At 53.4% G+C, this 23752-nt stretch overlaps 1 protein-coding gene across 4 annotated transcripts in view; it reads left to right on the top strand.

The window, feature by feature from the left end:
- Positions 1-23752, top strand: part of Cbfa2t3 (CBFA2/RUNX1 partner transcriptional co-repressor 3) — a 69015-nt gene that overhangs the window by 20455 nt on the left and 24808 nt on the right. The window contains exon 1 of one of the 4 annotated variants that reach the window (XM_032887521.1): positions 3135-3508. The exons of the other annotated variants lie outside the window; for them this stretch is intronic. The gene's annotated coding sequence lies outside the window, so the exon portion shown is untranslated. Of the gene's footprint in view, positions 1-3134; positions 3509-23752 lie in introns of those variants that run through there. 4 annotated transcript variants of the gene reach the window in all.

Raw genomic sequence — 23752 nt, 5'->3', positions numbered from 1 at the left:
GGCAGCTCCTGGCTTTGAGCCGCTGCCTTTCAACTCAGCCCTGAACTTGGTGTGTTTGGGTTTCTTGACCACAGTGCTGGCTGGACCCCCGGTGTCCCCCCCCCCACCCCGTGAATAGAACTATCTGGTCATGTGAGCTGAAGCTGACTTTCAGAGCCCAATTCCTCAAAATAACAGCGGATCTCATGCTCCTGTTTGTAGGGTTGATCCCAGTAACTGTCACACCCCGTCCCTCCTATCCTGAGGCCAGGATGTGGCTTCATTATGTCTGGCTGGGTGTGTGCTTCCTCCCAGTGCTCAGAAACAGGAGGTTCCCAGGCAGCCACTCAGAGGATGGGGCTGGCAGAAGACAAAAGGAGCGGTCACTGTGCCCTGGCATTGCCCTTGCAAGTTGCTGGAAGGTTTCAGAAACTTCTCAAGGCTGGGACTCTCTCATCTCAAGACCCCAGGGGCTGGTCCTAGAGAGTTCAGCCTATACCTGGCCAGAATGTGCTTGGCTCCTGGCCTGGGAAGAGGTAGGGAAGCCCTGTGAGAGATTTCTGGTCATGTGCATGGAGGGATCCTGATAGGGCTACCCTGGGGTCATGATGTCACCCCATCTCCGTCCACTGAAGGGCGGAAGCCACAAGATGTGGCTGTCCCCAGTTGGCACTAGGAGCCACTGGTAGAGCACCAAGCTGAGGAAAATGCCACTGTTTGGGACTGGTTTTGGGGGTGGGGGTCACAGCCACTCTTGTGCATTGAGAGGGGAAAGGCAGAGAAAAGAGGAACCCTGTGAACAGAAGGAACAGATGTGGTGCTCAGTGCTCTCCCTGTGGAGGGAGAATATCACGTTAGGACTGATTTTCTGGCGGAATCCACCCTCCTGGGAGGTGCTGTGATCTTGATGAGAGGGGAGAGAGGGAGGACCGTGTGTGCCTGGCACACCACCATCTTTTGCTGTGCGCCCAGCTGAAGCTGGCATATGGAAGACGCCCCTGGACAGTTCCCTGCAGGATGCTCTGGGGCTGCTGTGGGCCACCCAGCAGTCCTGGAGGTCAGGCCTCTCCTCCGACACTGGGTTATCCATGTCATTGAGTTACCACTTCCAGGAAATCTCTCTGATTGGGTCCCTCATAGTCTCACCTCAGCACGACTGAAAGAAACTCTTGTTCCTTTCCGCACAAGGGTCTGGGAGCGTTGGCGGGCTGGCTCACTGGGCCACACAATCTGGAGCCAGTAGGTTTGCCCACCATGGAGGGTCAGGCTTGGCTTCAGTCTCTTCTGATGCAGACAGGAGGGTGTGTCAGGAGAGGCGTTTCCCACCACTTTCTGGAATGGTCTTCCCTCCTCTCTGCTGCCGGATGAGTTTTGGGGGGGCTCTGATTCATTCTCAGCCTCCCACGTGCCAGGAGGATGGTGGTGAATTAAACGGATCTAGATATCCTCCACCACCAGGACGGAAGAGAACCCACTTAGTTCATTCATGTCTGTGCGTGTGTCCGCCGGGTGCGTGTCCATAGAATCCAGCACAGGACAAGCGGTGTGCGGGTCGCTGGGCTGGCCATGCCTGGGACGAGGGGACTGGTTCTGTGGGTCTTCCATGCTTGGCCATTGTTGTTCCTTGCTCTTGCCAGACTCTAGGTCTGCCTGGTGCACAACAGGGTCACCACATCTTCTTTAGCAGTGACTGTGATCTTCAGAACTTAGCCTATTGTCCTATCCGGATCCCTACACCCAGCCAGACAGGCTTGGTGGGGTGAGTTTGGTGATAACCCAGCCCGGCTTTGTAGAGCCCCTGCCTGTGTCCTGGGAGCCTTCTCTCGGGTCTTCTCCTTAGCATCCTTAGAACTCTGGGTATATCCCAAGGGCTGCAAGTGACCGGGGTTGGCACGATGAGTGGGGAGCCCTCTGCTGGGCTGCCTCAGGCAAGTGGGGTATAGCTGCCTTGCAGTCCTCGGGTAGCCACATTGCTGACATTGCTGGCCTTCATGAAGCTGGGCCAACCTGGTTCAGACCTCAGAGGACTGAGTGGGGAGGCTAGATGTCACTCAAAACCATCTGGAAACCACCGGGACAGTGCTTGACTATTACAAAGGACACAGACCCACTGCAGGATAAATCCACATCCACTGGGTAGTGTCACACACACACACGCATACACATACACACACACACACACACACACACACACACGCCCCCTGAAGGTGGTCAGTAGTGAAGCTTTGCTGAGGCTACCCTGCCTGTACATAGCTGTCCCTGGAGAGTGTTTGCCACTGTGGACTAAAAGCACGCTCCATGCTGTGCAGAAGTAGATGACAAAAATAACACAGGGGGAAAGTCCACCTCACCTTTGGGACCAGCACTGGCCCGCCTCATCTCACTGGGGCCTCACAGCACCCCCAGAGTGGTGGCCAACGTCACCCACCCACTTTACAGACTCAAGGAGGCTCTTCAGATACCTGAGGTTGAAGGACACTTGGGGTTCCCCTGAGTTCTGGTCCATCAAATGTGTTGGCTAGCAGCCATGCAGAGTCTGTGTATATCTGGGTTAGCTAGCTGTATCCCCTAGAGGGGAAGGACTTTGGGGGACCAGAGAGGTGCAGGACTCTATAGGGATAGGCCGTGGGTCTAAGGCTCCTTTCTACAAGGAGACCAGACCAGCGGTACGGGGTTCAGTTGTGACCCCCAACAAAGCAGTCACTTGCTAAACTGCCCTGTGGTTCCCAGTCTCCTCAGCTGAGTTGAGTGGATATCCTCCTATCCCGGTGGGCCTGTCACCCTTCCTGGACACAGTGATCAGACGCAGTTCTGTTTCTGAGGTCCCCAGACCGGAGAGGGGTGTGAGAGCAAGGTTGAAGGGCTTCTCTTATATAGAACCCGGTTCTTGGTAGAGATGGCCGTCAGCCCCAGTGGGCAAGGCTGGGCAGAACCTGGCATCCGGGTGCGTACCTCAGATGATGGGAGGGAGTGGTAAGCACTCAGTTCCTAGTTTCCACCTCCGCGCTCAGCCAGACCAGGTGGAGAGCAGCTTGGCAGAGGCTGCCCCTTCCCTTGAGCGACAGCACACTTCCTGAGGCAATAAAACAGAAGTTCAAGCTCTCGCTCTCTGTAATTTGTGGGACCTCGGGGCAAGCCAGATGTCACCGGGAAAGGAAAACAAAGATGAATTTGGCTATAATAAGGAAGATGTCTCCAGGCCAAGACTCCTAGAGTACAGCCTGCAGCTCCTGAGCTTCTCTGCCTCCCTTTCAGCCTCTCGGGGCCAGTTTACCTCTGTGCTCCAAGTCTCCCAGGCAGACCCTGAGGCCCCTCATAGGGGAGACAGCATAGTCAGTTTACTCAAGGGAGAGGCAACAGAGGGCATGAGGGGACAGGAACACTCCCTAACCCTCTCAGGGACTTGTGTATCTCAGTAGCCAAGGTTGACAAGGAATCAGAAGGAAGTTCGCCCCACTGGATCATCCAGAGGACAGCCCAAAGAACACCTGGTTTGGCTGTGACAGGTCCCATATTACACCCAGAGAAGGCAAGTGGCAAGAGATTCGGGGGTGGGGTATACCCCATCTGTGGAATCTCTCTCCTGTCCTCAGAAAGGAAAGGGAGAACACGTTGGCTTTCAGGGACTCACGGCCGTGTGGCATGCTTCAAAGTATTTGCCTTTTCTGTGCCTCTGATTTCAAATATGTCTGTTGGGGGAACGGACTGTCCTATCCACTCATAGCACCCTAGTGTGATCTCTGGGTCTGAGGTGGATGAGAGCATCAGGTAGCCATACCTAGGTCTCCCTGCTCTCTTCCCCACTCCTGAGCTGGATGCTTGCCCTCTTGTTCTAATGAGCAGTATGGCCTTGGCCTCCCGCATAGCATCTCTCCTCTCATGGAGACAGTGGGTCAACATTGGAGCTAAGCCTCGGGGCTACGCGTGTCACGCCCTTTGAGCACCCATTTAGTGGAAAGGAAACCAGGAAAAAGCGGGTAGAGCATTCCCTGAAACTGCTCAAGTAAGAAAGCTACAGGGTGGGGACATGATGCGCTCACTGACCGCTGTGGCTCTGAGGATGTGATGTGTGCTGCAGGGTGTACTGTACCCAGGGACCCAGAGCGGCCTCACAGAGGTTTAGCTGAGGGCTCTGCCAAGGAGGACTGTGGCCTCCATCCCCACGGCTCTCCTCCAAACTGGGAAAGATCTCTGTGAAGAGCCCGGAGAGGCCCCGCAGCATACAGACAGAAGTCACGGGACAGTGCGCCAGGTGGGATTGTGAAGGGGTCCTCAGATGATAGTTTGTGTGCCTGAGGACCTGGTCAGTCTGTAGCACACATCCGGCAGAGAGGATGCCTCCAGCTCTTACCAGAGTCCATCAACCTGTCTGCAAGGCCCTGTGTGCTTGTATAGAAGATACAAGGGTATGGCTGCTGCACAGACAATGGACAGCATAGACTTTGGGACAGGGCTGTGAGGACCATTGTGTACACGTGTGCAAGCAAGTGCTGGTGTGCAGGGCAGGTGTGTGTGTGTGTGTGTGTGTGTGTGTGTGTGTGTGTGTGCAGTGCAGACACAGAATGTGTCATTTTGGCTTGTGTTTCCAAGCTCTTCCGGTTATAGCGATGTCTGCCCCTCCCTCCTTCTATCCCTCACACAAATAAGTTCTCACCGTGTGGCTCTAGCTAGCCCAGAACTCCCTGTATAGACCAGGTTGGTCCCAAACTCCTAGAGATCCACTCGCCTCTGCTTCCTAAATTCTGAGATTGAGTGTGCAAGCTTAGTCAGGTAGCCATGCTTGTTGTTTCCATCCCTGACACAGGTTACAGGGGACGCAGGGCAGGTTCTGAGGGGTGGACTTTATGGGTCTATATTCCCTGGCTTTCAAAGGATAAACAGAAGAGAAAAGCCGCTTGCCTGGTGGCTAGGGCTGGTTGTGTGGTTACGTGGTCCTCCCTGCCAGGGACAGGTGCCACCCAAGGTCCCCTGCTGGCTTGGGGACGCCTGACCAGTGCCTGTAGGGGGTTGTTTGAACAGTAGCATTTCTGCCTGCAAGCTGTCACCGTGTTTGATTCCACAAACAGCCACCGGGCTCCCAGGCACCTGCTCTATGACCAGATGTTCTAAACCCGGTTTTGTTCCTGGCCTCTCTGCTTCTACCCTTGCTCCCAAGTCTATCCTGTGTGAGCAGACGGGGGGAGGGGGAGGGTTTGCCACCAATGCCAAGCGTGTGCACCCCTCCAGGAAGGAAGCCGAGCTACAGATTGTTAGACCACATAACCCTCAGATCCTGCTGGCCACTCACACTGTTTTGCCCCCTCCTGTTTCCCAGATGTGCCAGGCCTGTGAGACTTTCCCTGGTCCCCTTTGCCTGTAAGACTCTCCTCTCCCCATCTTCTCTTCCCCAAATGTCTCTTTGGTAGCCCCTACCCCCTTTCACCTCCTCTGCTCTGTGTTCTCAGTGGTAGGACTCGCCTTATGCTATGCGGTGTCCTTCGAGTATCTGGACACCAGCTACCATCCAGATATCTCCCAGGGTCAGGCTTTGCCTGCTCTAAACCATTTCACTTGGAGGTGGAAGGCGTTCAGCAATAGGTCTTTGTTTACCTGCAGTGTTCCTGCTGGCTAGGAGCTTCCCGCTGGGGGAGCATCGCTTCCTGCATCCTGTATGTTTGTCGTCTCTCTGTCTGCACCCTACCTGGCACCTGCGGGGTGGCACTGGCCTTGGGATCTCAGGCCCACCGTCCCAGGAGGCAGCTTGAACTCACTCAGGATGTTCCTGGAACTGTTGACCTCCCAGATAGACATTTCCCGAGGGATCATTCACTCATTGGTGATAGCCCCTACAGGTACAGAGGAAGGAAAGGTGCAGACAGGGAAACCAGCCGCTCACCGAGGACCCGGAATTCACCTGTTTGCATAGATAGAACAGGTGATCTCACAACATGGCTGTTTTGCTATGGTCACAGGTTCTAGGGCAGGATGAGGACAGAGCCCATGGGGATAGCATCCTTGCCCCATGGCCTCTGGGTATTTCATGTCTTGGCTACCAGGACCATTAGGGCATCAGAACCTCAGCTGGGAGCAAACCTGAGTCATGGCAGGTCAGTGCTGGAGCCACAGTGGTTCCTAAGCTAACCTTGGAGTCTCGAAGCGCCTTCCGTGTGGCCTTGGGTAGATGTCTGAGCAGCTGTGCTGTCTGGGGAGCTGTGCTGGGCCACTGAGAGGAGAAGCAAGAGTCAGGCTGACCTCTGGGCACACTAGGAAGGTCAGGACAGGCTGGGCCTTGGGCATCCCAACAGTGTCTGCATCCAGTGTGGGTGATGCCAGGCCTGAGGATGAGGTGGTTTGCTGGGGGAGGTAAATGTCTGTTCTCCACCTGCCTCTCAGTCTGCCCCCAGAGGTCCGTCAATCTTGTAGTCACCCCGGAGCAGCTGAGATCCATCTCTGGCTGGTATGGCCCCCGTGGTCAGGTTACTGAGTCCCTGGCTACCTGGCTCTGACCCCCACCAAACAGGGAAGCAAGTGGGGAAGAGCAGGTGCCCTCATGGCCCAGCCCCTCCTCCAGCTCCTGGACAAAGGCAGAACCCCAGGACCAGATCTCCTGGGGACACAGAGAGCTGATTAGTTTTTACTCTCCCCCAAATCTGAAAGCAGTGAACCTCTCAATGTGCATAATGACGGGGATAGGGGGGTTCCATACTCCCTGTGCGACCCTCCACACAGTAGGGATGGGGTGGGCTGCACGTGGGGACCCTAGCTAGCATGGCTGTGGAGCAGCTCTAAGGGTTTCAGGGAGCCCTTGGCTCCCCTCATCTGAGATATTAGCCTGGAGCTCCACCCACAAGCTCACAGGTGGGCAAGGACTCTACGGATGGATGGAGCACTGTAGCCACCTGTGCTCCACACTGAGACCCGTCCTCAGTTAAAACAAAATGCAGTGGGTGGAGATTGGTCCTCTGACGGTGATTGGCACCTGCTGCCGGCAGAACCCAGCAAATGCTGGCCCTTTGGGACAGCAAGTGGAGGGGTGAGTGATTGAGTCTCAGCCTGGGCTATGGGAGGTCCCTGGCAGGCTCTGCTCTCCTGGTAAAGGAACTGTGCAGAAACCTGCAGGAGGGGCAGAGCCAGTGACTGCTTTCCAAGGGTTTTTGTGAAGACCCTGAGGCAGGAACATGCCTGACACACTGGAGGAACAGCAAGGAGATTTAGGGTGCAGAAACACTCAGGGTGAACAAGAAGAGAGGCGTTGAGATGTGCTTGGGAGACCGCCCCGTGGTGGAGACCCTGCTTCAGCAGGCATAAGTCACAACACATGAAAAAGGAACAAGTGTTTCCCGTTAGCCCTCTTGGCACTAAAGTCCCCAGGGGCCTGGTGTAGTGACCTCTGGCCAATCTTCAACCCAGTAGGTACTAACAATATGTTTTACAGATGGGGAAACTGAGGTTTGAGGGACTCATAAACCTCAAGCCAGCAGCCGGCTTGTCCCTAATGAAGATTCCTATCTACTAATCCCCCTGGGGTGGATGCTCACAGATAAAGGGATGGGGTCAACCATGGGTCATGGCTCTGACATTACACGCAATAAACATGTGGCCCAAGGCTTGACCTGGTGACTGCCACCAATCACAGGGACCCAAATGGGTGCCCAGATCTTGAAAATTGCTCTGTGGAACAGGGGTCAGACAACACCAGTATTAGGGAGGTCCGGCTAGGATGCTGTGGCCCTCAGGCGTCCTGAAGGTGGTGGCAGATTGAAGTTTGTGATGTTCTACTGTACGGGAGGACTGAAAGCCTCGGGCTATACTTCAGTGGTGAGCGATCTCCTGGTGTAAGCAAGCTCCTCCCTCCCACCTGCAGTACAAAAAGGTGTCAAAGGATCCCGTTGCAACTTTTAAGCCCCAGAATCACCCTGTCCTGGGTGGCAGTGGGAACCCTGAGCCCCCAAGAGACACCAGGTGTATTGACTATTACTGGTTGTTCTTGGTCCCTTCTGCTCTAATATATAACAACACAGCCAAAAGCAGGGTTTCTTCACATTAGCAATTCCAAGTCATAGTTCATCACAGAGGGTAGAAACTCAAGGCAGGGACTAAGAAGAGGCTTGTTTGCTAGTCCACAAAGTATAACCTCCAAGGACGTACAGCTGGAACCAACTGTAGGCTAGCTTACAGACAACTAGCTTTCTTACCTGGTTCCGCGCCACCTGCCTAGGGAATGGTGCCTCCCACAGTGGGCTGGACCTGCTCACCTCTGGTGAAACAATCAGGCATGCCCAAAAGCCTATCTGATCTGAGCAACTCCTCAGTGGAGGAATTCCTCTCAGATGACTTTAGGCTGTGTTGAGTTGAGAGTTAAAGCTAACCACAATACCTGATCTCTCAGTGTGGGGCCACTCCCTTCTCTGATGGGAAAAGTGAGTCTCCAGCATGCAGGTAGTGGTTCTTAACCCAGCAGTAGACAAGAGAGGTATGAGCACAGTTAAGAGCCTGCTGAATCTCTCTCTCTCTCTCTCTCTCTCTCTCTCTCTCTCTCTCTCTCTCTCTCTCTCTCGCACGCAAACACGCACGCACACACACACTGGCCTCTATCCTAAGAACATCCACATGAGAACTGTGAGACAGACTGCAACATACCGGTTCCTTGTGCTACCTGCTTCTCTACTCAGAAAAGTGCCCTGCCAGGTTCCCATGCGTTCCTGGCTGTTGTATGCACCTGTGGGTCCCTAGCATCTCAGTGGAGTGACCTCAGGTGGCTCCATGCCCTCTGTGACACTCTGTTAGATGGAAGCCATCCCAGAGCCGGATGCCTGGCAGGCGCCTCTTCCCAGGAACGATCCTCAAAGGCTCCGCCCCCAGATCTCAAGGTCCCTTGAGAGTGGTTGGTGGGATGAGTCAAAATACCCATAAGGTTCCCGCTGGAAAGGTAGGCAGCTTCGCCAGCCCCACGGCTCCCCCAGAGCAGCTGTACCAGCATCAACACCAACACCAGGCCCATCTGCCTGCTTGGAACCTTCCCAGGGCCAGGAGGGGAGATTGGCTGGGATGGGCAGGAAACAGTTTCCAACCACTGTGGATCAACCCTTATCCTAAAGCTGGGAAAGGAGAGGTGTGCAGCTCTGGGGTCTCTCTGTGTGTCCACCATGACGTGGCCTACAGCCGAGATGATATGGACGCCCCCACCCTAAGACATGACCAGTGGGAGACATCTGTGCTCAAGACTAGCAAATGTGTCTCTCTACACACAATCCCAGGGTCTTTGCGCTAACTGTGGGGATTGCTGCTTGCCCCCAACCAGATCCAGGGCTGGGGAGGTGAGCCTGAGTACCCAAGAGGCTGAGGGCTGAGGTGGGGGCCACTCTGAGCTGCAAAGTGAGTTCTAGGGTGGCTGGGCTAGGATGAGAGCGTGTCTTAAATGAACAGCAAATAAAGCAACGATGTTAACCCAAGAGTGGGTTAGTCCACCTCCCGGTTGTGTCCTAGTCCCCAGGCCTGCACAATGGGCCAGGTAGGGATTCTATTCTCTTGTTGTCCTGGAGAGGTACACGGTGGACCTTAGGGAGCCCGGTACCCATGTTCAGACACAGGACTTTATGCCAGGGGTCCTTCCCACCCCACAGCCACTGTACTGACTGCACGATGCGCTGAGATCAGTCGTGGCGTGCTGAGCTGTGTTCAGAAGTCACAGCCTCCATGTCCTGCGATGCACAGTGTGGCTGCAGTCTCGGCGTCTGTGTAGGGTATGGGCCTTATGGCTCAGAGCAGAAGCAGATCAGACCCTCACACCCACCAGTTGGTGTTTGCAGAAAGTGTGGCTTGCAGCCGCTCCAGACGGGCACTCCAGCTGCAGCTGCTGTGTGATCCTGCAGCAGGAGGCTGATCTGGACCCCTGCAACTGGGAGCTCAGGAGGCACTGCTTAGCTGAGGCTGGCCCTTAGCAAGGGCAGAGAGGCCTGTGTGCCATGCTCCCAACAGAAGCGAGGGCCTCCTGTTTCCCAGTAAGAATACCAAGGTTACCCCACTCCACGAGGTCAACACTGACTTCAAACCCTGATACTGTACCTACCCTCCCTCACCTTCCTTTTCCGTGGTCCATCTCAGCCCCGTAGTCTTGCCAAGGAGGGAGAGTGTGGGAAATTTGGTGGGCACTGTTTAGAGCCGGGTAGCCATGTGAATGAGGGCCCGTGTGGACCAGGTGGGCCCTCTTCACTGTATGCATGGGCAACATCTCACCCTCCCTGGGCTTCTGTTTCCCTATCTCTGAAATGGAGATTGGAAAAGCCTTTCCTGTCTCATCCTTATCATCTGCCAAGCACAGGCTGGAAGGGATAGATAAGCTAACGTCTTGCCCAGGGCACAGGCTGTGCTGCCAGAATATGGTCTCCCCTCGACTCTGGCCAGTCCTGGGAATTTGACCTTGGATGGGTCTCAGTACTTGGCAAGCCTAGCTTGGAGGTCATGATGGCTCACTGTGATGCTCCCCAGGGGAGGCCAGCAAGACTTCCTCCTTCCTTGAAAACAAGCAAGCAGAAGATGTCTGCATGACGATGAGGTGGCACTGGAAGAAGGACCAGATGGGGAGATGTGGAGCGGAGGACACCTGCCTCAGGTGCAGGAGAGCGTATTCAAATTGTAAGGGCCGAGGCACGCAGTACCCGTGTGCCCATTCCCGCTGGCCTCCGCAGTAGATCAAACCAGGACTAGCTGGTTCCTGCCCTCCAGCCTTCACCATCCAGCAGGATCTGGGAAGCCGTGTGTGGATGTGCTGTCCCTGAGGCCGTGGCATCAGAGTCCTAGAGCAACAGAGTAGGAATGGCAGAGGCAGCCCAGGCCAGACCCCCACCCAAGAGACTCTGAGAAAAGGCGCCTGCTTGGCAGCCTCGGATCAGGAAATCCCGGCTGGCAGGGTGCCACCACCTCCCTGCCACCCTGATCCGTCACCAGCCAGACATATTTCGGATCCTTGCCAGGAAAGGGGGAGGGGTGTTAGGGGGAGGGGGGAGGGATGCACCCAGCACCCCCTGCTCCATGCCATCCTTGCTGCTGCCTGTGTGTAATTAACAGAGTAATTAAAAACAGGATGAGTTAATTGGCATTCATTTATGTGGCAGATGTTTTTAATTGAGGCAGGAAACAATTTACCTGTTTACATAAACAATGGCAAAAGCGGGCTTGTAAAACACATTTAAAAAAAATTTTTTTCTCCCTCCCCCTGCCTAAAAAGAAGAATTGAAATCACTGGGTCTCCCCTGTGTGGCCCTGGCCTCACAGTAAGAGTAGGAGCCCCGCAGCGGGGAGGGCGGGTGGCTCCGGTCTGCCAGGAGGAAACATCTGTTTGCCGGTTGCTTCCAGCAAAGACTGTTTCCTTAAATTCTGAGAAAGGATGTGTTGTTCCTAGGGTGTGGGAGCCTGCTTGAGGTGACAGCTGTCCAGGTCACTGTGGCCATTGGGAGGCCTGGCAAAGCAAGGCCCGGACAGATCCGGCCACCCTTCTGGGCTGAGAGGCAGGGCTTCCCTTCCCATGCCTGCGCTGTGAATGTGGTGCTGTGCATGGGTCTGTGAAGAGGGCTACCACCCTTCCCCGTGTGGCAACTGCGATTTAGAGTGAAATAGAAATTACAATTCAGTTCTCCTTTCATAGCCACCTGTCAAAGGCTGGGTACCAAACAAGGGCTCTGGGGCAATAGATGTAGAAGGACTTAGCGATGCAGGGGGACTCAGCAACACATGCAGGGTAGACCACAGAAAGCTTAGCACGTGAGAAAGCCGTCACTCCAGAAGTCGCCTGATTACAGAGACACAGATTAAGTGCTTACTGTATGCCTCGCCTGCTTTCCACATTGTAACACGCATGTTAATTACTCTAATTCCACATCGTGTTCCCATGGTAACTCCTGAAAGGGGTAGGATGTTTCCCTTGGTGGGGCAGAGCTGAGATCTGAACTCCTAGTCCATACTGGAAAACACCTTGGCTTTGTTGAGTGGAGAAACGCCAAGGTAGGGCGGTTGACTCAGAGACATTTGGTCTGGGGGGTCTTGTTCGGTTTGGTTTGAGACGGTTCTCATTTTGTAGTACTGGTTGCCCGGGAACTTTCTATGTAGACCAAGCTGACCTCAAATTCATGAAGATCCACCTGCTTGGGTCTCCCAGTGCTGGGATTAAAGGGTGGTTTTCTCTTTTTAAAGAGTAAACATGACCGAAACAGCACTTAGCTAGAAATGCCAGAAAGACCCCAGAGATACAGGAACTGTTAGCTGAGCAGAACCTGGTGGAGGGGACAGGCATGCTGTCCTTGTGTCCAAACACCCAGAAGTCATCTACCCAGGTCACTCACATCTCCTCATTGCCTCCTCACCTGCAGAGGAATGACAGCTTCAGAGGTCGTGTCTGAGGTGACACACTGGCCCAAGGCCAAGCAGGCAGCAAACCCTCAAAATGGTCTTTTCACGGATGTCAAGGGCAGAGGGGACCTGAGGCGTCTAGTGTGCTTTTGTGGAATCTGGGCTTTTGGAGACCTTCGGCTGGGAGTTTGCAGACCTCTGGGGACACTTAGGGCAGCATAGAGAATAGAACATTCTGGAGTCCATCAAGCATGAAGGCTTTGATTGGAGAAAGTGCCCCAGGGCTCTACCGTAGAGTGACAGAGGATCCTCCCCAGGTCAGCTTGAATCTGGGCTTCACTGACTAAGCCTTACCTGGAGAGCCAGCCACAGCACTTCTTTGTTTGTTTGGGGGGATCATGGATAGGGGAGTCAGAGGACAGCATGTGGGAGTCAAATCTCCTTCTCCTCCTGGTTTCGGAGTCGGAACTCAGTTCACAGGCATGGGGGCAAGTGTTTTTAATCCACTGGGCCATCCCACCAGCCCCACAGACATAAATTTTCAGGTCATCCAGAGGACAACATGCTGGACAAACAGCCTGCAGGGGCTCTGGGCCGGGAGCTGAGTAGCCTTAGAAGAATGTCAGACTTTCGGAGTGCATGGTTGGGGATTGCCCAGGACTGTATAAGCCCTGACCTCGGCAGTAGTGTCCTGACAAGCCCCAACAGAGGCCTAGACCCACATGGTCTCCCTGGGGCACCTCTGCAAGAGCAGAAAGATCATAGGTTCCCTTTGATATGGGCTCAGACACAGGTCCTAGGCCTGGATCTTGCTGAGCCTTCTCAGGGCAGCCCTCTGTCATGGGTATGGAAGGACAGAATGTTCTCACCTGGGCAAGATAGGAGAATGCTGTAGGCCTGTCCCTTCCGGACTCTTGGGCATTTGGTGCTTGTCCTGTGACCGGGTAGATCATGTCCTCAGGTGGACTCTAAAATTCTAAAGTCCTCTGTGGACTCCAGAGTGTCACCTGCCCTTCGCGTTGTCACTGGAGTGAGCATGAGAACCCTCCAGCGCTTTGGGAAGAATTTCTCCCTGTGCCTTTCACGTACAACCACTAGTCCCTGGTCAGCCTTCAGCATCCACGTGAGCAGTGTCATTATTTTAACGTTGCAGCACACCTCTGTGGGTTCAAGGGGTGTGCCACCGTTCACACGTCTTTAAACAAAAGAAAACACTGGCCATCGGTGGGACCTAGGTCTCCTTGCTTGGCTGGTACAGGGCAGTCCCGCTGCTGGCCTCTTCTCAGGGTTTGGGTACTGTCCTGCTTTGGGACCTCACAGAGACAGATGTCACTGTTGATGCCAGGCAAAGACCGATTGAGCCAGAGAGGCTTGCCTCACAGTGATGGCGAGGGAGTTCCTTGGGTTTGTCAGTTCCTCATTTTGTCTTGTTTTCCTTTGAAAGAATCCGCACTGGTGTCCTCGGGTTTTGTTTTATATCACACTGCTCTGCGGTTCTGATGATTGAACCCGGAGTCTTACCCATGCCGGTACTCAACCACTAGGCTACCACCTCCACTACTCAGTTATTCGGGACGAGCCTTTGCTATGTAGTCCTGCCTGGCCTGGAACTCACCTATGTAGATGAGGCAGGCTGTGAACTCACAAAGATTTGCCTGCCTCTCTGCCTTCTGAGTGCTGGGACTAGAAGCATGTACCACCATACCTGGCCTATTATTATTATTATTATTATTATTATTATTATTATTACTTTTTAAAATGTGTGTGTGTGACGCATGTTAGTGCCATATGTAGACAGGTACCCACAGAAGCCAGAAGGGAATGTTAGATCCCCTGGAGCTGGAGTTATATAGGTGGCTATGAACCAACCACCCAATACAGGTGCTGGAAACTCCGAGCTTTTAACCATGGAGCAGTCTCTCCAGCTGCTTTGAGACAGGGTGTCACTAAGTTGCCCAGGCTAGCCTTGAACTTGCAATGCTCCGGCCCCAGTGTCCCAAGTGGCAGCTTGCAATCCTGCACCACCAGGCCCAGGTTCCGGTGCGGTACCTGTTTAGAGATTTAAAAACCTTTATTTCATTTTTAAGATTTATTATGTTTAATTATGGGCATGTGGATGTGACTGCAGGCTCCTACAGAGGACAGAGATGTCCGAGCCTCCTGGAGCTGGAGTTATGTGCTGTTCTGAGCCACTTGACATGGATGCTGGGAATCGACCTCCATCCTGTAAACGGGATGCATTCCCTTAAGCCTTCTTCTCTCCGACCGTCTCTCAGCCCAACTTGCAATGATCTGTTCTCGGTTGTCACTGTCCCCCTACTGCCTCCAGCCCAAATAGGGTTCATTCTCCTCCACTACCTAGAGGTGACCCAGGCTTGGCACTGCTGGTGACCAGTGTGAATTATAACAATAAGGACACAATTTAATATAGAGGACAGCGGGGAGGCAGGGGAGGTCCTCACCTGTGCTTTCCACAGCAGCTTCTTCCTCCTCGCACACACGCCATGTGTATACATAAGGTCACCTTGTGGCCAGCCAGGGTGTTGTGCTTTCTCTCTGGCTTGCATGCCCTTCACCAGAGAAGACGGACATGTAAACACCAGCCTCCACAACCAGTGCAAGCCTGCTCATACATATAAGTACATGCACACACATGCATGTATACATGGGTGCATGCACACACATGCATGCACGCACAGATGCACGCACACAATGCATATATACACAGATACAGTCACATACATGCATGCACACACAGATACATGCACATACATGCATACACACAGATGCGTGCACACATGCATGTATTCACAGATACGTGCACATACATGCATGCACACACAGATGCGTGCACACATGCATATATACACAGATACAGGCACATACATGCATGCACACACAGATGCGTGCACACATGCATGTATTCACAGACACATGCACACACTCTGTGTGGGTATATGTTCAGGCATCTGTGCCACAGTGTGCATGTGGAGGTCAGAGAACAATCTGGGGTATCAGTGGTCTTCACCTTCCACTTTGCTTGAGACAGGGTCTCTTGTCTGACGGGACATATCAGGCTAGCGGGCCACAAGCTTCTGAGATTATCTTGCCACCACCCCCATCTTGCTCTAGGGACACCAAGAGGTCAGGCATGCATCAGGGCTTCTAGATCTGAACTCTGATATCCATGCCTTTACATCAAACCCTTTACTCAATGAGCCATCTCCCCTGCCCCACATTTTTCCTTACTGGTGGCGTTTTGCTTGTCCCTCTGCTGGAAGGCTTGGTTCTGGTCTCTTTCAGAGACATAGTGAGGTACCCTCCTAAGTGCCCTGGGTCATAACCTAGCCGGGCACAGTCGGTGCCAATGAAGCAGGTGGGAAGTACCCAGGTAGCCACAACCCAACCTCCTTATTCCCATTTGTCCTTATTAAGCTGGGCTGGGCTGCGAGGTGACTTCTTGGTGACATGGCAGGGAGGGTGCAGATCCATCTACATCCCTTGAATGCCAGGACCCATGCTGAGTTAAGGGGGCCCTTCCTCCCTGTCCTTCCCCAAGCCTGGCAGCCTCCCCTGGCAGTGGGCGGCCCAGATGGTGAGGCACCTCCCCCACAGCTCTCTGGGAGTTGTTGGCTGTGCAGCCCTAGCAGCTGGGGGAGGAATGTGTTTCCTTTGCGAGCCAGCCGCAGGGTGAGCAGGCCTGGACATCTGGATCCCATTCGCAGGCTTGTGGACAGTATGGAAGACTTTAATTCCAGTGCTCCCCATCCTCCCCTGCCTTTTAACTCTGTTTGGCCCAGGGTGCTGTGAGCACAGAGCATGCCAGGGTTCTGGGTGCTCTCACAGGTGGGCGTGGCCTTCAGCATCTTCTTTTGGGGATTCAGAGCTCAGATTCTTGCTCTGGAAGCATCCCAGCACTCTGTCCTGCAGGAGTGCCATCCCATTTTTTTTTTGGACTCACTTTTTCTTCACGTTTTTTTTTTCCCCTGCAGTTAAGATACACAGTGTCGCCTGTATAAATTGTCACTCAGGGGCCACTTCTCCGTATCAGTGAATGGCATTTGTATGCATGCTTATAGGAGGAGTCCTTGAGGTATAGCCACACAGAAGAAAAAAGAAAATCACACAGTCTGAAGACAACTCTGTGTGGATTTTGGCTGTTTGGCTATCATGGTTCTCGATGGTCGGCTTTTTTGGTTTCCATTTAGGCCTCTTCTGATCAATTCTGTGCTCATGAGTTACAAAGCTGCTACGCCTTGGGTGTGCCAGTACGCTTGACAGATGCCGGCCCATGGGTTTCCAACACAGGATGTCCCAGTCAGTTGCTGGTGTGTAACAAAGCGCCCCAGACTGAGTGCTCTGGTGCTAGCACTGATCTCCTGCAGGGGGCGCCTCGGATGAGCTCCTCGGGCTGCTCTTCCGTCCTCAGCGGGTGGTGTGGGAATTTTCTCCGGGAGGTTGTGGGGGTGGGGTGAGCCATTGAATCTGTCAGGCAGAGTATGCGTGAGGGTTACAGACAGAGAGCATAGCTGTACCAAAGCAGCTGCAGTGGACTGTCGGCACCCGGCATGGATGAGAGCCGCCCCCCAGCCACAGAGATCAAATTTTTCCCTAGTCTCCCCCAGGCGATATATACTCTAGCACCCATCCTAGATCCTGAGGTGCAATTAGGGCAGAACGGCATACAGATGGCTAGGGGGTGACTAGAATATCAGATGAGGGGTCATATGACCCTCCCACCCCATCCTCTGAGGGAATTGTCAGCAGTCCCCAGCCCGATCATGATGGATTCCTGTGAGCAGGCACAGTTGATCTGATGAAGATGGCAGGTCTTTCACTCAGAAGGTAGTGCGACAGCCGGCCTCGTCTTCAGCTCTATGGTTGGCCTGGCGGAGGCTTGCAGATCTTTTGAGTGCTAGGCACTCTGGACCAGCTGGACCCACGTGTGTGTGTGTGTGTGTGTGTGTGTGTGTGTGTGTGTGTGTGTGTGTGTGTGTGTGTGCATGTGTGTGTGTGCATGTGCATGGGTGTGTGTGTGGGGTGGGTGTGTGTGGTGTGGGGTGTGGGTGGGTGGGTGTGTGTGCATGTGGAGTGTGTGGGTGTGTGTGTGTGTGTGTGTGTGGTGTGTGTGTGTGTATGTGGTGTGTGTGTGCATGTGTGTGTGGGTGTGTGTGTGTGTGTGTGTGTGTGTGTGTGGGGGGGGGTGTGTGTGTGTGTGTGTGTGTGTGTGTGTGTGTGTGTGTGTGTGTGTGTGCATGTGTATGTAGGGTGTGTGTGTGTGTGTGTGCGGTATGTGCATGCGTATGTGTGTGTGTGTGTGTGTGTGTGATGCCCCCAGTGACCTGAACCTGTTTACCCATAGTTCCACAAGGGAGCAGGTGGGGCTGGCAGCAGGTGACACCAAGCTGTACTGTCTTACGTCTTTTCACCGCATCCTGATGGCCAGAGCAGGTCTGAGGCTGAGCCTGTTCAAAGGACCAGCAAGTGGCCGAGTCTCTCCAGAACGAGCTGGTGTCAAGGCCGCAGAGGAATGCTGCCGTGTCATGTGGAGTGACCGGAGCAGGTGATAGGAGAAGTATCCCAGTGCCGTGCTTTCCCCATGGATAAATGGAGTTCTGACACCCCACAGCTTTATCATGTAAAATGCTCTCTGTAAAGAGGAACCTGTCTAACGTGTCAGGCATGATGAGGACAGCCTTCTTCCTCCATGGCCCCACCACCACCCCCGTGTACGAGTCTTGCCCACCCATGGTACATACTCGTTCTAGACGCTTCTCTATTTCTCTTCCCTCAGTTTCAGTGGTGATGACACCCAGGGCCTACCACATACTAGGCAAGTACTCTTCCACTGACCTACAGCCCCAGGTCATTTCTCTATTTTTTGCTTCTGAAACGGGGGTCTTGCTGCATGGACCAGGCTGGTCTAAAACTTGCAATCCTCCTGCTTCAGACTCTCAAGTAGCAAGCTCACGGATGAACACATTGACCCTCAACTCTGAGCGTTGGTGCACATGCCCTGCTGGCTCTCGTGAGATGTGCTGGGTTCCACCTCCTTGATTCATAGGTGAGAAACCTGAAGCTCGGTGTAGGAAACAGCCAATAATGTTCCCACCGTGAGCTGGAACCCAAGCTGCTCCGTTCTGCCTGCCTCTTATCCTCCCGGGCTTTAAAGATGGGGGAGAGCCAGCCTCCCATCACAGGGAGCAGGGCAGACTTGGCATCTGTGAAACTCTTGCATTTGCTGCCTCAACTAGCCTCACCCCAAAATGCGCTCCCATTTTGCTGGTGGGTACCAAAGATCAGAGTTATTCGAGGTAACCCCTTAGTTTTCACAGTTAGAGTAGGAATCAGGTCTCCTGCCTTCCAGCCCCCCACCATTACTCTGGTGACCTTTTGACCTTCATTGTTACCATGGACCAGGGACCATGGGGTTCTTGGGTTCTTCTTGAGACGACCCAGTGCTGGACCAGAGGAAGGGCAGTGGCAGCGGCAGGCAGGGTTAAAACCAGAGAGTGGCACTGAGTCAGACCTCTGAGAGCAAGGCAGGGCCAAGAAGAGCCAACCCTGCTTGACTCGAGGTCCTGTCACCACTGGGGCAGAAGGGCTGCCTGGCCAATAGAACACAGAGCAGGAAACACTAATCCCTGTATTTTGGTATTATTACTTATTCATGGCCGTGGAGGCTGATGGAGACCAGATGTGGGAAGCCACTGAAGCAGACACCTGGGACTCATTAGGGCCGCATCCCACCCACTCCCAAGTTCCTTGCCTGAGGGATCAAAGCTGGGTGCTTCTGATCCTAGCCTTGAACAGGACAGGATGGAGCTCAGCCCCCAGGTCAGACTCCTCTCCTAGACACGGAGTCTCCCAGAGGAAGCCCTCAGCTCTTTGCCGTGCCTTGGGCCTGGGAGCCCAGGTCTAACCCAGCCCTTCTGCTGGAGACCAGGCCCCAAATTCCTCCTGTGAATCCTACAAGAAAGCTCCAGAAGAGAGCCAGTATGTCCTCTGGAAGTTTGTCCTGGGTTGAAAAGATGACAGTCTTACACGAGTCCTCTAATGACCAGATGTAGCTAGGCCTCAGTGTCCAGGACAGGAGCCCCCACGTCCCCACACCAAGACCAGGCCTTGGCCAAGGATGGGGGATGGGAAGGATAGACCAACGCCTGTTAGATCAGTGGCCTCAAAGGACTTGTACCCCAATGGCTGTGCTGCCTATCAGCCAACCCCTTTCATTTTCCAAAGGGCCCATCCGAATGTTAGGCAGTTCGAAACCCCTCAGGACCAGAATTGCTGGGACACGTCCGTGATGCACAACCCATGGCTCTGAGTAGTCAAGGAAGGCAACTCTGTCAGTATGGAGCTGCGGTTCTCTAGTGTCCCCCTTTTGTCCCCAGCCTGTGCCCAGAAGTGGTTGTGAGCCTCCCAGCATGTCCTGTCGCATCGTCCTGATGGTCCTGAGGCATCCTGAAGTGCACCTTTGCTGGGTTGGTTCACTCCATGTCACGTTCCCACGTATCTGGGCTCCCTGTCCACTGCTTGGCTTGTGAGTGTGAAGAATGAGAGTTTGCTGTGAAGGGTATCCAGTTATCTGTGATTAGATGAGGCTGTCGGTCTTCGAGGGTTGAAAGACATCTAATCTCTTATGACATTTGTTTACGTAGTGTACGTGTGTGAGGACATACTCCAGGGTGCATGTGTGAGGGTCAGAGGACACCTTATAGAGTTGGTTCACTAACTTGCACCGCGTTGGTTCTGGGGTTCAGTCGGTCTCAGGCTGTCAGGTTTGGTGGCAAGTACCCTTATTCACTGAGCCGTCTTGCTAGCCCTGCAAAGCCATTTTAAATGGAGATCTCTAAATGGATGAATGAGTGAATGGGTGGATGGCACAGGTAAGTGGGTGGATGGGTTGTGTATGAGTGATACATTCATGGGAGTAATGGGTGTGTGCTGGTTAGGGATAGGAGGAATGGGTGGAAAAGTAGATGGATGGATAGATGGATGTGGATGACCGACCAGTGGTGGGTGGGTGGATGGATGGATGGATGGATGGATGGATGGATGGGTGGGTAGAAGGATAGAGAAATGGATGGATGGATGGGTAGGTGGATGGGTAGATGGATGGATGATGGATGGATAGATGGGTGGGTAGGCGAAGGATAGAGAGATGAATGGATGGATGATGAACAGATGGATGGATGGGTGGGTAGGGTGGATGGATGGATGGGTGGATGGATGGATGGGTGGGTGGATGGGGAGGGATGGATGTGGGTGGATGGTGGATGGGTGGAGGGATGGATGGGTGGATGGGTGGGTGGATGGGTAGATGGATGGATGGATGATGGATGGATAGATGGGTGGGTAGGCGGAAGGATGAGAGATGAATGGATGGATGATGGATGGGTGGGTGGATGGATGGAGGGATGGATGGGTAGAAGGATAGAGAAATGGATGGATGATGGATGGATAGATGGATGGGTGGATGGGTGGGTGGGTAGATGGATGGATGATGGATGGATAGATGGGTGGGTAGGCGGAAGGATAGAGAGATGAATGGATGGATAATGGATGGATGGATGGATGGATGGGTAGGTGGATGGATGGATGGATGGATGGATGGATGAGTAGATGTGTGGATGAATGGATGGATAGATGAATGGACGGTTGGTGGATGAGTGGGTGGGTAGATGGAAGGCCTGTAAATGGATGACTGGGTAGATGGATGAGTAAATGATGGATAGGTGGAGAATGGATGGGTAGATGTGTGGATGAATGGATGGATAGGTGAATGGATGGATGATGGATGGTTGGGTGGATGGATAGAGAAATGTGGATGGATGGATGGTGGATGGATGGATGGATGATGGATGGGTGGATTGATAGATGGGTAGATGATGGATGGACAGGTGGATGAATGATGGATAAGTAAGTGGGTGGATGATGGATGGATTATGGATAGGTAGATGGATGGTGGTTGAGTGGGTGGATTGATGATAGGTGGATGGATAGGTGAATGATGGATGGGTGGGTGGAGATGGATGTAAATACTGCCGGATGGATGTAAATACTATAGTAGCCTGTGGGGGGGCATCGAAATGCTGCAATATTCCAAACAGCCTTACCGTCTGTGGTCTCTGGCAGCCATGGGACTCCCCGCCTCTCAGTTTTCCCATCTTTCCCATGGGAATGCTGTTGCCCAACTTTCAGGAGCCTCCAGGGAGCAGATTCATCAAAACAAAACAAAAGACCACAGTCACGACAAAGATACGAAGGGAGAGAGTGGAGGTCTGGAGGAGGTAGGGTTTCCACAGAAGGACCCTAGCCAGTGCAAAGGCTCTGGGGCAGGAGCATCTAAGGCAGGAGAGTGAGACTGGACGGTGAGCAGAGAGGGGACAGTCAGCCTTAATTGGCAGGCTTGGGAATGTGTCCTGGGGAGTAGCTGACCCTACTGAGTCTGAGGAAATCCAATCATGTGGGTTTACCTTGGCCTTGGTGGCATAGCATTGGACCACTGCCCAGGCAAATGTAGGGACTAGAATCCAGAGATAAGGGCTCTGTGCTCCTTACACAATGTGGCATTGCAGTGACCTCAAGTGACCTTGAGTATTGGGGTAGTCTACCAAGTTATGGGGATGCAATGGAGTGATCTCACCTCTCAGGGTCTCCTATCTTTGACTATCTCACATTTCCTACAGGAGAACATAGTATCTCTCATGTCTGTCTCTGACATTCATTCTCTCTCTCTCTCTCTCTCTCTCTCTCTCTCTCTCTATCTATCTATCTCCCACTCCTTCTGTGCGTGTAGGGGGCATGTGGGGAGGGGGTTTGAGTGCACATGTTGTGGAAGCCAAAATTACAGCCCCGCATGTCATGCTTCAGGTGTCGCCTACCCCTTTTCACGTTTGAAAACAGGGTCTCTCATTGACTTGAAACTCGCTAAGTAGACTGGCCAGCCAGCAAGCCCCAGGAGCCCTCTCTCCCACTCCACACCCAGTGCTGGAATTACAAGAAGGTGCCACTGTGCTCAGTTCCCAATACATGGGTAACCAGGGATCAAACTCAGGGTCTTGGTTTGATTTCCAGTACCAACTTACCCACAGCCCTAGAACACTGTAGGTTCGTGACTGAAAGAGAAAATAGCCCTTGCTAGCACACAGCCTCCTTCATCCAATGGCATGCTGTATACCTTTGAATTTTCACTGGGGTCCCCAAATCATAGATGTAGAAACAGATAGCCCTCCTAGGTCACGGTGTCCTGTATCTGAACCCATTGTTTCCAAGTGTTCTTTGGTCTTCTACCTTTGACTGAGGACTTTGCTATGGGACACTGGGTGCCCTCCCCCCAGTATATGAGGGGTTACATGGTTAGGCCTGGGAGCCTTGATACCACCATGTGCTTTCAAGGCCCTGCCAGCCCAGAAGTAAAGAGACAGTCTGGCCCTTTCAGCAGCTTTGTCCAGTCTCCAAGAAGAAGAAACTTCATGTCTGACCTCCTCCTGGAAGAGGTCACACTTACTGTGCCTTAGTTTCCTTATCTGCCAACCACATGGGTTTATGGTGGGGACAGCAGGAGGTGACACGCAGAGCACTGAGGTCAGGGCCAGCATCTCGGCCCTGACTTTGTGCTCACACCTGCCTCTGAGACCTGTCCATGTACACAGTGACCTAGGTCACAGCAGGGGTCAGTCAAGCCACAAGCTCTGAACTTGCTAGGGACACAAAGGTCTGAAGAGACCCAGCTAGAAAGATTGTCAGCTCCATGCTGGACCTAGGCCAGTTCCCAGCTGGGAGGGCGGGCTGGGAACCACAGCCGAAGGGGACAGTGATGGATGGAGTGGCCTGTTCCGGCACATTCCGTGTTCTTTCCCACAGGCCCCGCCTGGCTTCCTCTGTGGATGCTCAGCATGGACAACACAGGGCTCCCCTGGGCCCACAAGCAGCTACAGGGCCTGGGAATTTTCTGGAGGGTGGGAACAGGATGGGAAGTAGCAGAGACTGAGATGGGCTGGGGAGGAGCCAGGCCCTTCTCACCCTCTTTCTCCCCAGAGATTGTCCTAGGCTTTGCGGACTTGAGGCACCAGAGGATGGTGCCAGTGCCTGCTGGCTCCCTACTCATTCACATCCCTCAGGGGATCCCCAAATCCCCTCTGCCAGGCCCTATATGCAGTTTCTAGGATCCAGGATAGAGAGACTGAAAAGTCCCTTTCTGGGGAGGATTGCGGGAAGATACCATCATATATATATGTTTATATACATATATATATGTATATATGTGTGTATGTGTATATATATAAATAAAGGCTGGACATGCTTTAGAGACCTTGGAGTCTGGCTGGGGTCACCAGGCTGTAGGGCCTCTGAGACAAGCAGGGCAATCTACCCAAATCTAGTTATATTTCTGGCTTCTCAGCTGGGCTTCACTGGACCACTCTGTGCCTTAGTTTCCCAACCT

This window comes from Rattus rattus, chromosome 17 (assembly GCF_011064425.1).
Source record: "Rattus rattus isolate New Zealand chromosome 17, Rrattus_CSIRO_v1, whole genome shotgun sequence".
Taxonomy (NCBI): domain Eukaryota; kingdom Metazoa; phylum Chordata; class Mammalia; order Rodentia; family Muridae; genus Rattus; species Rattus rattus.
Note: the sequence above shows the minus strand (reverse complement) of the source record. Positions and strands in the feature narration are given on the sequence as shown.